The sequence below is a fragment of the Geotrypetes seraphini genome, chromosome 9 (genome assembly GCF_902459505.1).
Source record: "Geotrypetes seraphini chromosome 9, aGeoSer1.1, whole genome shotgun sequence".
In the NCBI taxonomy this organism is placed as follows: Eukaryota; Metazoa; Chordata; class Amphibia; order Gymnophiona; family Dermophiidae; genus Geotrypetes; species Geotrypetes seraphini.
Window position 1 is genome coordinate 111,934,682 of NC_047092.1, and position 15,492 is coordinate 111,950,173.

General features: G+C 44.9%; 1 protein-coding gene across 9 annotated transcripts in view; it reads left to right on the forward strand.

Moving 5' to 3' along the window:
• The window catches only part of STK25 (serine/threonine kinase 25), a 407,778-nt gene that overhangs the window by 258,792 nt on the left and 133,494 nt on the right, over positions 1-15,492 (forward strand). The gene's annotated exons all lie outside the window — the stretch shown is intronic.

Below are 15,492 nucleotides of genomic sequence, written 5' to 3' on the forward strand. Positions count from 1 at the left end.
TGCCTGATGTGGACTGGAACAAACTTTCTGCCACAATCAGCAGCAGCAAAAGGCTACTAACCTCCATACGAGGAGCACACCTCAAACAGATGGTGTTTGAACCCACCAGGGATCAGGCGATCCTGGACCTGCTGCTCACCAACGGGGACAGTGTCACAGTGGTATCGGTGGGAGAAGCTTTGGCCTCCAGTGACCACAACATGGTATGGTTCTACCTAAAGAAAGGAACCACTAGGTCAAATACATAAGGTCCTAAATTTTAAAGGAACTGACTTTCAGTGCATGGGGGACTATGTCTACAAAACGCTACAAAACCAGAGCACGATGGACAGTGTGGAGGTACTATGGTCGGCTCTGAAATCCACCCTACAAGAAGCAACCAACATTTACATAAAAACTGCAAGCAAAAGACGCAGAAAAAATAGACCACAGTGGTTCTTTGTGGAGATTTCAGAACTAGTAAAGCAAAAGAAGAAAGCATTCATAACCTACAAACAATCACAAAGGCCGGAAGCTAAAGAAAACTATCTGGCAAAATCTATAAATGTTAAGATGGCAGTCAGGGAGGCCAAACTCCAGATGGAGGAAAATATAGCAAGACAGGTTAAAAAAGGGGATAAAGACTGGCTTAACAGCAGACTTCAAAGTGAACGGTACTCCCTCAAACATGTCGGACGTGACCAGTGGAGTACCGCAGGGCTCGGTCTTAGGCCCAGTACTATTCAATATCTTTGTAAGGGATCTGCCTCAGGGACTTCGAGGCAAAATTACTTTATTTGCAGATGACGCTAAACTATGTAACGTTGTGGGCAGCGCAGCAGCACCTAACGGCGCAACCATGCCCGACATCATGGAACGGGACCTAATTTTACTAGAACAATGGTCCAGTGGAGAAAGCGTCAGCAAAGGCTAGACAAATGCTAGGACGCATTAGAAGAAGCTTTATCAGCCGAAAGCCTGAAGTTATACTGCCGTTATACAGAACCATGGTGAGACCTCACCTAGAGTACTGTGTTTAGTTTTGGAGGCCACATTATCAAAAGGATGTGAAGAGAATGGAGTCGATTCAGCGAATGGCCACTAGGATGGTTTCAGGACTCAAGGATCTCCCATATGAAGAACGTCTGAACAGGCTGCGCTTATATTCTCTAGAAGAGCGCAGAGAAAGGGGGGACATGATAGAAACATTCAAATACGTCACGGGTCGTATTGAGGTGGAGGAAGAAATCTTTTATCCTACGGGTCCCACGGTGACAAGAGGGCACCCGCTAAAGCTCAGGGGGGAAGATTTCATGGGGACACCAGGAAATACTTCTTCACCGAAAGGGTAATTGATCGATGGAATGGACTTCCACGTCAGGTAGTTGAGGCCAGTACCACACTCGACTTCAAGAGTCAATGGGACCGTCTGGTGGAGTCGCTCCAGAGGAATGCTTAAAAAATGGATTCTCGAGGAGGGAGGGTTCTTGAGTGGGCAGACTTGTTGGGCCACCGGCCCTTTTCTGCCGTCATACTCTATGTTTCTAAGTAGTAAGAGATATTAGAAATATGTGGTGGCGGCAAAGAAAGCAAATAAAATGTTGGGCATGATAAAGAAGGGAATCATGAGTAGATCGATGTGTGTCATAATGCCGCTTTCTAGAGCTATGGTCAGACCACATTTGGAATACTGTGTCCAACACTGGTCTCCCTATTTAAGAAGGATATAAAATTGCTTGAGAGGGTGCAGAGGCGAGCAACGAAGCTGGTAAAAGGTATGGAGAACTTAAACTACGAAGAACGGCTTAGAAAACTGGGACTGTTCTTCCTTGAGAAGAGGAGACTGAGGGGATATGATTGAGACTTTTAAAATAATAAAAGGAATCGACAAGATAGAGCAGGACAAAAAGTTATTTGCGATGTCAAATGTGACTAGGACAAGAAGTCATGGACTGAAGCTGAGGGGAGACAAGCCCAGGACAAATGCCAGGAAGTTCTGCTTCACACAGCGAGTGGTGGACACCTAGAACGCTCTCGCGGTGGAGATTGCTGCGGAACCCACCGTTCTAGGATTTAAAGGCAAGTTAGATGCACATCTCCTCGGAAGGCGCATAGAGGGTTACAGGTGACTAAGTTTTTCGCCAGGTTACACCTGGCTGGGCCTCCGTGTGAGCAGAAAACCGGACTTGATGGACCCAGGGTCTGATCCGGTGATGGCAGTTCTTACGTTCTTATGACAAGCAGGCAGCCTATTCTCACATATGGGTGACGTTATCCATGGAGCCCGGATGCGGACAGTCTCGCAAGCATACTTGCTTGTAGAAAACTTCAGAAGTTTCGAATCAGCCGCACCGCGCATGCGCGAGTGCCTTCCCACCCAGCACAGGGCGAGTCTCCTCAGTTCTCAGTGGAACCGAGAAGTCTGTACTTTGAAACACTCTGCGTTGAACTTCATTCGCTTCGTGCCTTCTCTCAACACGGTTTGTATTCTTTTTAGTCGCGAATCGCTGTGTTACTTTATTTTCTCTTTTTAAAAAAAAAAGACTTATTTTATTTTCTTCGTCGACTGATTGGCGGGGCAGGCCGCTCGGCAGCAGCCTGCGGGCTTCGACTTCGTAGCGGCTATCTTCCCTCCTATGTCCCAGCCAGTAACGGGCTTCAAGAAGTGTAGTCAGTGCCAGTGTTTGATTTCTCTCACGGACCCACACTGCTGGTGCCTTAAGTGCCTCAGGCCTGACCGTAGTCCCAAGTCGTGTGAGCGCTGTGCTACTCTTCAACCTCGAGCCCTTAAATGTCGTCGGGTTTTAGTGGAAAAAGTCTTCAGGATGGACTCTTCAGTGACACCCTCGACCTCGAGTGCTGCCTCGGTTCCACCTTCCATCGAGGGTCCTCCTGCTTCCACGATTCCGACCTCGAATCTCATCAGACCTTCCTCGTTTGAATCGTCTTTGGCCTCGAGTACACCTGCTTTGTCTTCTCCTGAGTTTCCCTCAGGTCAGATACCTAAGCAGAAGGTTCCGGCGGTGGTTCTCAAGCTCTCCAAGACCTTCAAGTCGAAGCACATTTCCACTGCCATCTTGGAGCCTTTAGCCCAGGGGTCTCCAAAGTCCCTCTTTGAGGGCCAAATCCAGTCGGGTTTTCAGGATTTCCCCAATGAATATGCATTGAAAGCAGTGCATGCACATAGATCTCATGCATATTCATTGGGGAAATCCTGAAAACCCGACTGGATTCGGCCCTCAAGGAGGGACTTTGGGGACCCCTGCTTTAGACTAAGCAAGTGGTCCGGTTTCAGACATGGATCCACATTTGCAGGCTTCTCTCCAGACCATGTTGGAGCAGCAATTTGTTCAATTACTGAGCAAATATTGTTCTGCCTCTTCTATGCCTCCTGTAATCCAGCCTGGGCAATCAGCAGTCTCCCGCAAGGTCGAGTCCATGCCTGTGCCTTGAGCTGAAGCTTCACACTCTATGCAAGGAACAGTGTCTTTGCAAGTGTCTGGTCTGGCAACAACACACTCTATGCAAGGAGTAGATTCTTTGCGAGTGTCTTGACAGGAATCCTCACACTCCATACAAGGAGTAGAGTCTTTGGGAGTGCTTTGAGATTCCTCGATCCAAGCCACTGAGTTTCGATTTACAGCTTCTAGCCCTATTCATTCACCAGCGGCATTGCCTGTTTCCATACATAGAGCAAAGTCTCCTCGATCCTACTCGAGACCTGCTTCCAGACACCACTCTCGTTGTCGATCGAGGCCCTCATCGAGACATACATCGAGGCGCAGGTCTTCTTCCAAAGAGCAGCCTTCCTTGTCTAGGCCTCATTCCAGACCTTCCAGTTCTTCGAGGACTCCAACTTCTCGATCGAGGTCACCGCTTCCAGAACCCGAGGACTCAGCTTCTTCCATTGCCTCCTCCAAGTCTCCATATTCTTTGGATTGCCACTTTTCCAGAGAGGCTTCGCCTTCGTTCTCCATTTGAGGCGCCTCGAGGTTATCGAGCCCCTCTCGAGACAGGGCCTTGACGGATCAGCTGTCTTTCTCTTCCTTCCTTCGTCAGATGGCTGATGACCTGGTTCTAAATACTCTAAGGAGTATCTAGAGGTAATGCATCTGCCTCAACCTCCTGCAGAGTCACTTAAGCTCCCTCTTAACCGGCTTTTGTCTCAAACTTTCAAATGATGTCTGGAGACTCCTTATGCTATACCTGCTGTTCCAGGCAAGTTGGACATGAGGTATAGAACTCTACATTGCAAAGGGTTTGAGAATTCACAGTTCTCTCCAATCCCTCCTTATGGAGTCCTAGTTGAAAAGAACCCATCCTTCCAGGGTCTATGCTGCAGTTCCTCCTGGAAGAGAAGGTAAGACCATGGACAAGTTTGGACGTCATCTTTATCAAAATGCTATGATGTCCTCCAATGTCCTCAAATACAATTTTGTCTTCATTACTTATCTCAAGTTCCTCATTGATATTCTTCCAGGTTTTCTGAAGAACCTGGATCAACCTGGCATTTCGAGTTCCAATAAGTCACTGCTACTTTGTCACAACTCAGATTACATCTTCTCCAGTCATCTTATGATGCCTTTGAACCATCTGCTAGGGCCACTGCTTTCTCTGAAGTGATGCACCACTTGGCCTAGCTTCGCACCATTGACATGGACCCTAATCTTCATGACCATCTGGCTAACATTCCTTGTGAGGGCAATGATCTCTTTGATGATTCCATAAAGGCGGCCACTAAGAAATTGGCTGAACATGAAAAATCTTTTGCTTCCATTGTCAGACCAAAGCCAGCTCCTGCAAAACCTTCATGCCCTCCTCCAGTTTTCCAGAGGCGTTATACTTCAAGGGCGGCTCCTTACACTCGAGCACCTCCCAAGAAACCACAGCAACAGAAACAACAGAAAACTCAGCCTTCTGCTGCGCCTAAGGCTGTGCAGCCTTTTTGACTGTTTGAAACAGAGCATAACCTCCATCGTTCTGCCTCTGTTCTCCCTTCCCCCCGTAGGCGGTCGTCTCCATCATTTTTACTATTGATGTGAGACCTTTACATCCGACCTCTGGGTGCTGTCAATAATCAGGGAAGGATACTCTCTTCATTTCACTCAGGTTCCACCAGATCTTCCTCCAAGAGAGTATCCTTCCAATCTATCCCAGACCGCCCTTCTTCTTCAGGAAGCTCAGGCTATGCTTCATCTCCGTGCCATCAAAGAAGTTCCTCTGGAACAGCAGAGCAGGGGTTTTTACTCCCGTTACTTCCTAGTTCTGAAGAAGACAGGCGATCTGCGACCCATTCTGGATCTCAGGGCTCTCAACAAATTTTTAGTCAAAGAAAAATTTTGCATGTTGTCCCTGGCATCCCTTTACCCCCTTCTAGATCAGAACGATTGGTTATGTTCTTTAGATCTCAAGGAGGCTTATACTCACATTCCCATTCATCCGACCTCCCGTCAGATTTCGGGTGGGGAATCTGCATTACCAATACAGAGTGCTACCTTTTGGCCTGGCTTCATCTCCCAGAGTGTTCACCAAGTGCCTGGTGGTGGTGGTAGCAGCAGCTCTAAGGAACTATGGTCTTCAGGTATTTCCCTACCTAGACGACTGGCTCATCAAAGATTCAACATCTTTGGGTTATTATAGTGACCCAATGGACTATGTGGTTCCTACAAAGCTTGGGATTTGAAATCAACTTCCCTAAATCCCAGCTTCAGCCCTCTCATAATCTACAGTTCATCGGAGCTGTTCTGGACACTATTCAACTCAGAGCATTCCTTCCTCAACTGTGTCATGCAGTGTCTTCCTGCTCTTCAATCTCAGTGAGACACATGATAGTCCTCCTAGGTCACATGGCCTCCACAGTGCACGTGACTCCTTTTGCCAGACTTCACCTCAGAATTCCTCAGTGGACCCTGGCATCTCAGTGGACGCAGGCTTGTGAACCACATTACAGTCACTCCTTCGTTGAGACAGTCTCTCCGCTGGTGGATGCTCTCTTCCAATCTCTCCAGATACTTGCTATTTCAAACGCCCACTCATCAGAAGGTCCTCACCACAGATTCCTCGACCCACGCTTGGGGGGCTCATCTCGATGGTCTCCGCACTCAAGGCCACTGGACCAGCATGGATTGTCAGTGTCACATCAATCTGTTGGAACTCAGAGCGATCTTCAATGCTCTCAAAGCTTTTCAACATCTTCACGACCAGGTAGTCCTCATTTGAAAGGACAACCAAGCACCATGTACTATGTCAACAAACGGGGATGGACGGGATCTCCCTCCCTTTGTCAAGAAGCTCTGAAGATTTGGGACTGGGCAATCCACAACATCTTCATGAAAGCTGTCTACATTTAAGGGGCGAAAAACTGTTTGATGAACAAATTGAGTCGTTTTCTGCAACCTCACAAATGTACACTCAATTCCTCGCCTCTTCATCACATTTTTTCAAAGTGGGGAACTCCTCAGATAGATCTCTTTGCATCTCCCCACAACCACAAACTGCCTCAGTTCTGCTCCAGGATATATTCTCCTCATCACCTTGAGGCAGATTCTTTGCTACTGGAATGGACGAATCGCTTACTGCATGCATTCCGTTCATTCCCTCTCATTCTCAAGACTCTTGTCAAGTTGTAGAACGATCATGCCACCATGATTCTGATAGTTCCTCAGTGGCCGAGACAACCTTGGTACTCCCTTCTACTTCAACTCAGCAGCAGGGAGCCATACCTTCTACCAGTTTTTCCATCTCTGCTCACACAGAGTCAAGGATCTCTACTTCATCCCAGCCTGCAGTCTCTGCACCTGACAGCTTGGTACTTCTCAACATAACTCCTCTTCAGTTTTCTCAACCTGTAAGAAACAGAGGCTTCTAGAAAGCCTACCACTAGGCAATGCTACCATCAAAAATGGACTAGATTTTCTACGTAGTGCATCTCTCATGATAAGGAACCTCAAGATTCCTCCTTATCTTCTGTTCTAGATTATCTTTTGCACTTATCCACCTCTGGCCTCAAATCTACATCGATCGGAGTCCATCTCAGTGCAATTGCTGCTTTCCACCAGCCTATTGAAAGGAAACCCCTCTCTGCTCATCCGGTGGTTTCCAAATTTATGAAAGAACTTTTCAATGTTAAACCTCCTCTCAAACCGCCTCCAGTGGTTTGGGATTTCAATGTTGTTCTTGCTCAATTGATGAAGCCTCCATTTGAACTAATGTCTATGGCTCAGCTGAAGTATCTCACTTGGAAAGTGGTGTTTCTCATTGCCCTCACATCTGCTCGCAGAGTCAGTGAGTTGCAAGCTTTAGTTGCTGATCCACCTTTCACAGTTTTCCATCATGACAAGGCGGTCCTTTGTACTCATCCTAAATTCTTACCTAAAGTGGTTTCAGAATTTCATCTCAATCAATCCATTGTTCTTCTAGTATTTTTTCCAAAGCCTCATTCTCATCCTGGAGAATCAGCTCTTCATACTCTGGACAGTAAACGTGCTTTGGCCTTCTACTTGGAACGCACCAAACCACACAGAACTGCTCCTCAACTTTTTTGTTTCCTTCGACCCAAATAAATTGGGACATCCTATTTCTAAGCGTACCGTCTCCAACTGGATGGCGGCTTGTATCTCTTTCTGCTATGCCCAGGCTGGACTGCATCTACAGAGTCGAGTCACAGCCCATAAAGTCAGAGCCACAGTAGCTTTCCTCAAATCCACTCCTTTTGAGGAAATTTGTAAAGCTGCCACCTGGTTCTCGGTTCATACTTTCACCTCTCATTATTGTCTGAATGTTTTCTCCAGACGGTATGGCCATTTTGGCTAGAGAGTATTATAAAATTTATTCTCCTAAGTTGCCAATGTTCCCACCATCCCATTCTGGTTAGCTTGGAGGTCACCCATATGTGAGGATAGGCTGCCTGCTTGTCCTGAGATAAAGCACAGTTACTTACCGTAACAGTTGTTATCCAGGGACAGCAGGCAGCTTATTCTTACAATCCACCCACCTCCCTGGTTGGCTTTTTTGCTAGCTATCTGAACTGAGGAGATTCGCCCTGTGCTGGGCGGGAAGGCACTCGCGCATGCGTGGTGCGGCTGACTCGAAATTTTGAAGTTTTCTACAAGCAAGTATGCTTGTGAGACTGTCCGCATATGGGCTCCGTGGATGACGTCGCCCATATGTGAGAATAGCTGCCTACTGTCCCTGGATAACAACTGTTACGGTAAGTAACTGTGCTTTTTGGGAAGTGGCTAAGGCTGTGTTGAAAGGCCATATCATCAGTTATACCAGCCATAAAAGAGAGGCCAGAGAGAGAGAGAGATTCGCCACCTGGAGCGCCAGTTACAGCAGGAGAGAAAGCACTTTGGGTACACCCATCTACCAATGGATAAAGAAAAATTGATGACTCGGGTAGAACTTAATATGTTACCACATCAAAGAGCAAAGAAATCAGTGACTTATTTTAGATATCATCTCTACAGATATGGGAACGTGGAAAGAAAACTTCTGACCCAGTTGGTAAAGGTGGCAGAGGCTTACTCTACCATTTTGTGGGTGCAAGGGGCGAATGGACAAGATGTCACTGACCACCAAATCTGTCAGATTTTTCAGGATTATTATTCTGCACTTTATAGGGGTTGGAGAGTACCATGTATCTAGATAATGTTCCTCTGCCAAAGGTTACTAGGGAATGAAGGCCTTCTCAGTTGATCAGTTCTGATGCGGAGAAGGCCTTCGATAGTGCGCTGGGACTTTTTATATTTGTTTCTTCAGTCTTATGGGTTTGGGGGCATGTTTGTACAAGCCATCCAAATGCTGTATACAGATCCCCGGGCGTACCTCTGACTGAATGGTTTGAGCTCTCCTCAATTCTAGACAGGGTTGCCCTTTGTCTTCCCTTTTATTCATTTTGACTTTGGACCCTCTTATCAGGGAGATTATAACCATGCCAGATATTAAAGGAGTGAGTATAGGAGATCAGGAATTTTTAAAAATAGTGGCATTCACTGATGACTTACTGGTGCATATTCAGGACCCTAGAGAGTGTCTCCCCGCTTATTCAGGAATATGAAGATTTTGCGGGTTTAAAATTGAACTTGGATAAATCTGAGACCCTGGCACCCATGGGGAATCTGAGACACGACTGGGGAACTTTTCCTGCTTCAGTGGGCAGATGGCTCCTTCAGGTAGTTGGGCATTCAGTTTACCCAGAATGTCAAATATTTATACTCTTATTAATGTCTTTCTTTTTTTTTTTAGTTCAAACTTTTTTTTGATTTTATGATATAAGTAAACAAAGGTATTCAAATTGTAACTAAGACATGATACAATCCAGCTGTACGAACTATGAGTAATATGCAAGGAAAAATGAATGAGTTGAAACAATACAACCAATTATCTCATGTCAGAACATAAGAATTGCCGCTGCTGGGTCAGACCAGTGGTCCATCGTGCCCAGCAGTCCACTCTTGCGGCAGCCCTTGGGTCAAAGACCAGTGCTCTATTTGAGTATAGCCTTACCTGCGTATGTTCTGGTTCAGCAGGAACCTATCTAACCCTTTCTTGAATCCCTGGAGGGTGCTTTCCCCTATAACAGCCTCAAAAAGCGTTCCAGATTTCTACCACTCTCTGGGTGAAGAAGAACTTCCTTACATTTGTATGGAATCTATCCCCTTTTAACTTTAGAGAGTGTCCTCTCATTCTCTTCACCTCGGAGAGGGTGAACAATCTCATTCTCTACTAAGTCAATTCCCTTCAATATCTTGAATGTTTCTATCATGTCCCCTCTCAGTCTCCTCTTTTCAAGGGATTAGAGACCCAGTTTCTCTAGTCTCTCATTGTATGGCAACTCTTCCAATCCCTTAACCATTTTTGTCGCTCTTCTCTGGACCCTTTCGAGTAGTACTATGTCCTTTTTCATTTATGGCAACCAATGTTGGACGCAGTATATCAGGTGGGGGTGCATCATGGCCCGGTACAGCAGCATGATAACCTTCTCAGATCTGTTTGTGATACCCTCCTTAATCATTCCTAGGATTCTGTTCGCCCTTTTCGCTGCCGCTGTACATTGTGGGGACAGCTTCATTGACTTGTCTACAAGAACTCTTAAGTCTCTTTTTGCTGGGGGCTCTCTTCGAGTACTGCACCGGACATCCTGTATTCGTGCATATGATTTTTGTTACCGACATGCATCACCTTGCACTTATCCATATATGACAAAACCAGAACAAAGACTTTCATCAGTGGATATGCATGCAATGCATGGAGGAGAATTCCCAACCAGCATCTTAAAATAACAATTTTAAGCTAAGGAGAAATATTTAGTTATACATCTGTACAGTACAACCTGAAATTTCATATGTCAACGGTCCAAAGCACAATAGGATTGAACAGGGCTCCAGACTTTCAGAAATGAATTAGTAGAATTATGTTTCTCCGAAATAACACTTTCAAATTTGATAGTTGTACATACTGTATTCCACCATACAATGAATTCCACTTTGGATAAATCTTTCCAGCAATGCAGAATGTTTTTAATAGCCAAAATATTAGGCAATCGAGTATTGGGTTCAGAAAGAAAATGCACAAGACCATGCTGTCCAAGAAGGTGTAAAGGTTCTTGAATATTTAATATGGAAGAAATGGTGTTCCAGATCTTATCCCAATACACCCTAAGGTGGGTACAATGATATATCATATGGGACAGTGTACCTTCTGATTTCGAACAAGACCAGCATAGGTTAGATACCTCATGGGAGAATTTAGCAAGTTTCTTTGAGGTCCAGTGGGTCCGATAAATATATCGATTGAAGAACAGCCAATCGAATGGACTTAAATACTCTAGTCCATACTTCTTGCCAAAGATCGTCATCAGCAGACATATCCAGGTCAGGCTTCATCAACTGTGAGATGGATATGGGAGAAGCCTGTTGCAGCAATGCATACCATTTAGAGGCAGCACCTTTAAGAGAGGTGATAGAAAGAGTTTGCGGAATGAGGTCAGGTGTGGTCTCTAATTTTGAGGGACTGGATACGATGCGCAAACGCAATGTTTTAGTTGAAGCCATCGAAAATATTGATTAGCTGGAATATCAAATTTGTCATGCAGTTCTTTAAAAGTCATCCAGCTCTTATGATTAAGCAGGTCCTGCAACGTCCATATCTCACATTTTTGCCATATTGACCAGTTCAAAGTAGAGTTTTGGATTTTAAAGGTGTCGTTGTTCCATAGTGAGATCAGAGATGTGTCCTTCCATTTAGTCTTCATGATGCTGTCAAACTGTTGAAGTACAACATTCGTAGAGCGATGAATGTAGTTGGATTGTGATTTCAAAGAAATAGGCATTGATAAGGTAAAAGCTAGAGTATTGGTACCAAGCAAACTTTTCTCTAGAGTGAATCAGACATGGTTTTAAGTAGCCACAGGGAGCCTTGGCACATTATAAATGCCTGGTGATATTTGAAAAAGTCTGGGAAGTTGACATCACCTTTTGTTTTATAATTTTTAAGATTATGCAATGCAATCCGAGGTTGGCTATTTTTCCACAGAAATTTGCTAAGAGCTTGCTCAACATCATGATATAATTTCTTGTTCAGAAGATAAGGCAACATGCTTAACCTATAATTGATTTTGGGTTGGATCATCATTTTACTAGTTGCTAGTTGCTCCCACCAGGTAATTTTCAGTGGTGACCATCAGCTTGAGCAGTGGCAGCACCTGCCTTTATCTTTATTGGGTAGGATTAATCTTTATAGAATGATAATATTCCCTAAATGACTCTTAATGCTTCAGGTTCTCCCTCTGAAACTATGAGCCAGGGACCTCTCCCATCTCAATTGGATGCTTTGCAAATTCTGCTGGGCCAATAAAAAATCTAAAATTCGTTTCCCCCTGTTGTCTGGCACCTAGACTTCAGGAGACTTGGGGCTTCTGGACCTCAAACTATATAATATAGCCTGTCTCCTTAGGCATGTTACTGATTGGTTTAGAGGAACCGCTAACTTTGGATTTGGAGAGGGCTTTTGTAGCTCCCTATCACTTTAGTTCTATTCTGCAAGCTCCCAGGAGGCTTCTGCCCTGAAACCTCAGATATAGTTGGTTTGTCTCGCCACTGAGAGATGCATGGAAGTTCTTGGTATCACATTTGGGAGGTAATCCACAAATCTTCTCTTTGTTGCCCATTAGAGAGAACATGGCTTTCCTACCGGGAAGAGAAAATAAGGCCTTTCAACATTGGGAGGAGGTAGGTATGGGTCTTTTAGAGCACCTCACTACCTCTGCAGGGTCTTTGCTTACTTACGCAGAATTCTCTCGTATAATTGAACCTAAAAGGAAAGACTGTTATGCTTTTTGCCATCTTAAACATTATTATCTTTTGTTAGATAGAACAACTATGAGCTTTCCCTTTGGGGATAAATTGCGCCAATTCTTTGATTTGATTTGATTTCTATTAGATTTAGGCCCTGCAAAAGACTTTTTTCAGCTACGCAGCAGATGGGAGGGTGATCTGGGAAGTTCAGACCAGTATAAAATATATTACCATTGAAGTCAGAAGGGCCCACCTATGGTAATGCACCTTGAGAGTGATTCATAGGGCTTATGCTAACCCATTCTATGAAACTGGGAAGGCGTATACAAATACCTCTTTGTTTGAAATGCAAAGTTTAGAAGAGGCCACTTTTTTTCATGCTTTTTGGCTTTGACCTTTTGACATGTATTGGGACAGAGCCTGGTCTTGTCTCCGGAAGTGTTCCTTTTCAGTCTGCTTAGGTACTAGTGAGATTCTGGGGCGGGGATTAAGATTGAGGACCAGAGGTTATGTATCCTGGGATTGAAATCTATCTTCAAGAAGTGACCTCGGCGGCCCTGTCCCCCCTCCTATTGGAGTTTGAGATTGACCATTCATGAGTTAATGGGATGGAAAGCCAAAGATGATAAGGGCACCTATAAAAGAAGAAAACATTTTCTAGCTATTTAGGACCCTTATCTTAACTTTATCATCTCAAATGCGCAGCCAAACTTTGAATCAGCTTTGAGCACCCCTATTATTTGCAGTAGTTTGTTTCTTTCCATTCATGCCTCTGCACCATCTTTAAGATGGGAGGAAGTTAGGGTTGGGATTCTGCTTCGGGTGGGGGGCGGGGAGGAGGTAATGTTCAACTGTATTGAAACTTTGATGACTTGCTGTAGTCACTCCTGTTCCGTTTGGACTTATTTGTATTCTATTCACGTATATTTTTCTGTTTTTAATCTTCTTGGTCATCAGTAAAACTGTTTAAATATTAAAACCAGCCTTGGAATTCCTTACTGAAGCCCCCATTAAATGTGGTTTTAGCCTTCCTCCTGGCTGGCCTTGACATGGGATTTACAATTGTGTTCCTCAGAGTCCAAGTAGAAGGACTCTCTTGTTTCAGGGCTTGAATGTAAGGTTTTGTTGGCATGTCGTTCAGACATTCCCAGATTTCTAAAGGGGGCACTGCGGCTCAGGCCACTGGTAAAACACCTGTTTCCCTCTTGGAACCTTAACATGGCTTTGCAAGGCCTCAGTCAGGCTCCTTATTAGCTGCTGAAGGGAGTGTCCCTGATGGATCTGACACTTAAAATGTTTTTTCTTGTGCCTATTACCTCAGCAAGAAAAGTCTCAGAGCTTCAGGTTCATTTTTGCAGAGAGCTTTTCCTCAAGTTCACAGAGGCCAGAGTTTCTTGGCGCACCATTCCATCCTTTTACCGAAGGTTGTTTTGGCTTTCCAGGTTGATCAAGAAGTCAGATTGCCAGCATTCCAGTCCACAGGTTCTAAGAAGGACTGGGTTCTGAAAAAGTTGGATGTGAGAAGATAAGAATTGCCATACTGGGACAGACCAAAGATTATCAAGCCCAGCATCCTGTTTTTAACAGTTGCCAAACCAGGTCTGAAGTAGAGAATGACACAGGGGCTGTTTACCACGGTAAACCGCGGGTCACCACAGTAAACCGCAGGAATGGAGACATTTGCAATTGGTCTACCGCGGGAATGGGGATAAGATCTTTTACTACCCCGTGAGAGCGGTGAAAAATCTTACTCCTGTGGTAAAAAAAATTGCACCCATGTCAGACTTGGCATCTTCTCCCCAGCTCTTCTTGTGCCTATTTTACCTTCAGGAGCCAGCCATGCCATGATGAAAACAGAAGGAACCTAAAACCAAAGCCTGAGACCAATTTGATTTGAAGAATAAAATTGGCAGACAACAAAAAGAAAAAAAATAAATTTATGTTATATTTTGTAATTAGAATATTTCAGATTTGAAATATGTATCCTGCTAGAGCTGGTATTAGACATAACTGGGGACCGCAAAGTCCAGGCTGTGCTTCTTTAGCTTCTAGCTGGCTTAGGGCGCTCGCTCTCTCTGACCAGGGGGCAGTTGCCCTAGTTGCACTCCCCTAACATTATTCTTAACATGTGTGACTAAAGCATTCTGTTAGCTTGATTTTTCTATGTAGCATTCTGTAGTAATTTGGTTTGTTCAGTTTTCACTATAGTGAAGGGGATATTTGTGAAAAGGAGGAGATATGGGCTTTGTTGAACCTTGCTCTATTTGTGTTTATAAAATGACAATTGTCAGAGGAGAAGCTTCCGCCCACACACGCGACTGCAGGGCGTCACAGGCAGGCTTCGCCGGCATCAGTTTCTTTTCTAAAGTGCCGCGAAGGTAAGGGCGAGGGAGGGAAGGAAATAGATTTGGCCAGAGGGAGGGAAGGGACCGCGCGCCTTCCCTCCCTTAAGTTTCTTTACGCCGCAAAGGTAAGGGGGAAGGAGGGAGATTCTCGAGCTGCTGAAGGGCAGGTGGTAAGAGGAAGGGTGGTAAGAGGAAGAGTGGATGCTGCGGGGACGGGGCGGTGAAGGGGACGGCGGGGCAGTGACGGGGACAGATTTTTTTTCCCCGTGTCATTCTCTAGTACCTAGCTAGAACCCAAGTAGTAAAACAGATTTTATGCTGCTATCCTAGGAATAAGCAGTAGATTTTGCCAAGCCATCTCAGTAATGGCCTATAGACTTCTCTTTTAGGAAATTATCCAAACCTTGTTTAAATCCTGCTAAGCTAACTTATTTCACTGATATTTTGAAGTCTGACCATGTTTTTGTGACCATCTTTTTGTGCTCACTAGGCAGGCTAGACACAGTGCATCAGCTTCCAAGGCCACGATCTCCAGATGGAGACATAGGGCCATTTTGTCAGCATATATTGCCTGTGGAAAACAGTCACCAGTCTTTGTAAAGGTGCATTCCACTAGAAGCTTCTTCGTGAGCAGAAGCTTGGGTGGTCTTCCTCGAGGAGATTTGTAGGGCAGCGACTTGGTCTACTCTACATACATTTTCCAAGTTTTACAGAGTGGATGTATCAACAAGGGAGGACTGTGCCTTTGGGTCCTCGGTGTTATGAGATGGTGCAGTGGTCCTGCCCAAGATTTCTGGGACTGCTTTTGTACGTCTCATCCTTCCAGAATGATCCACCTATTGCACTAGAAAAATATATTAGGTTCTTACCTT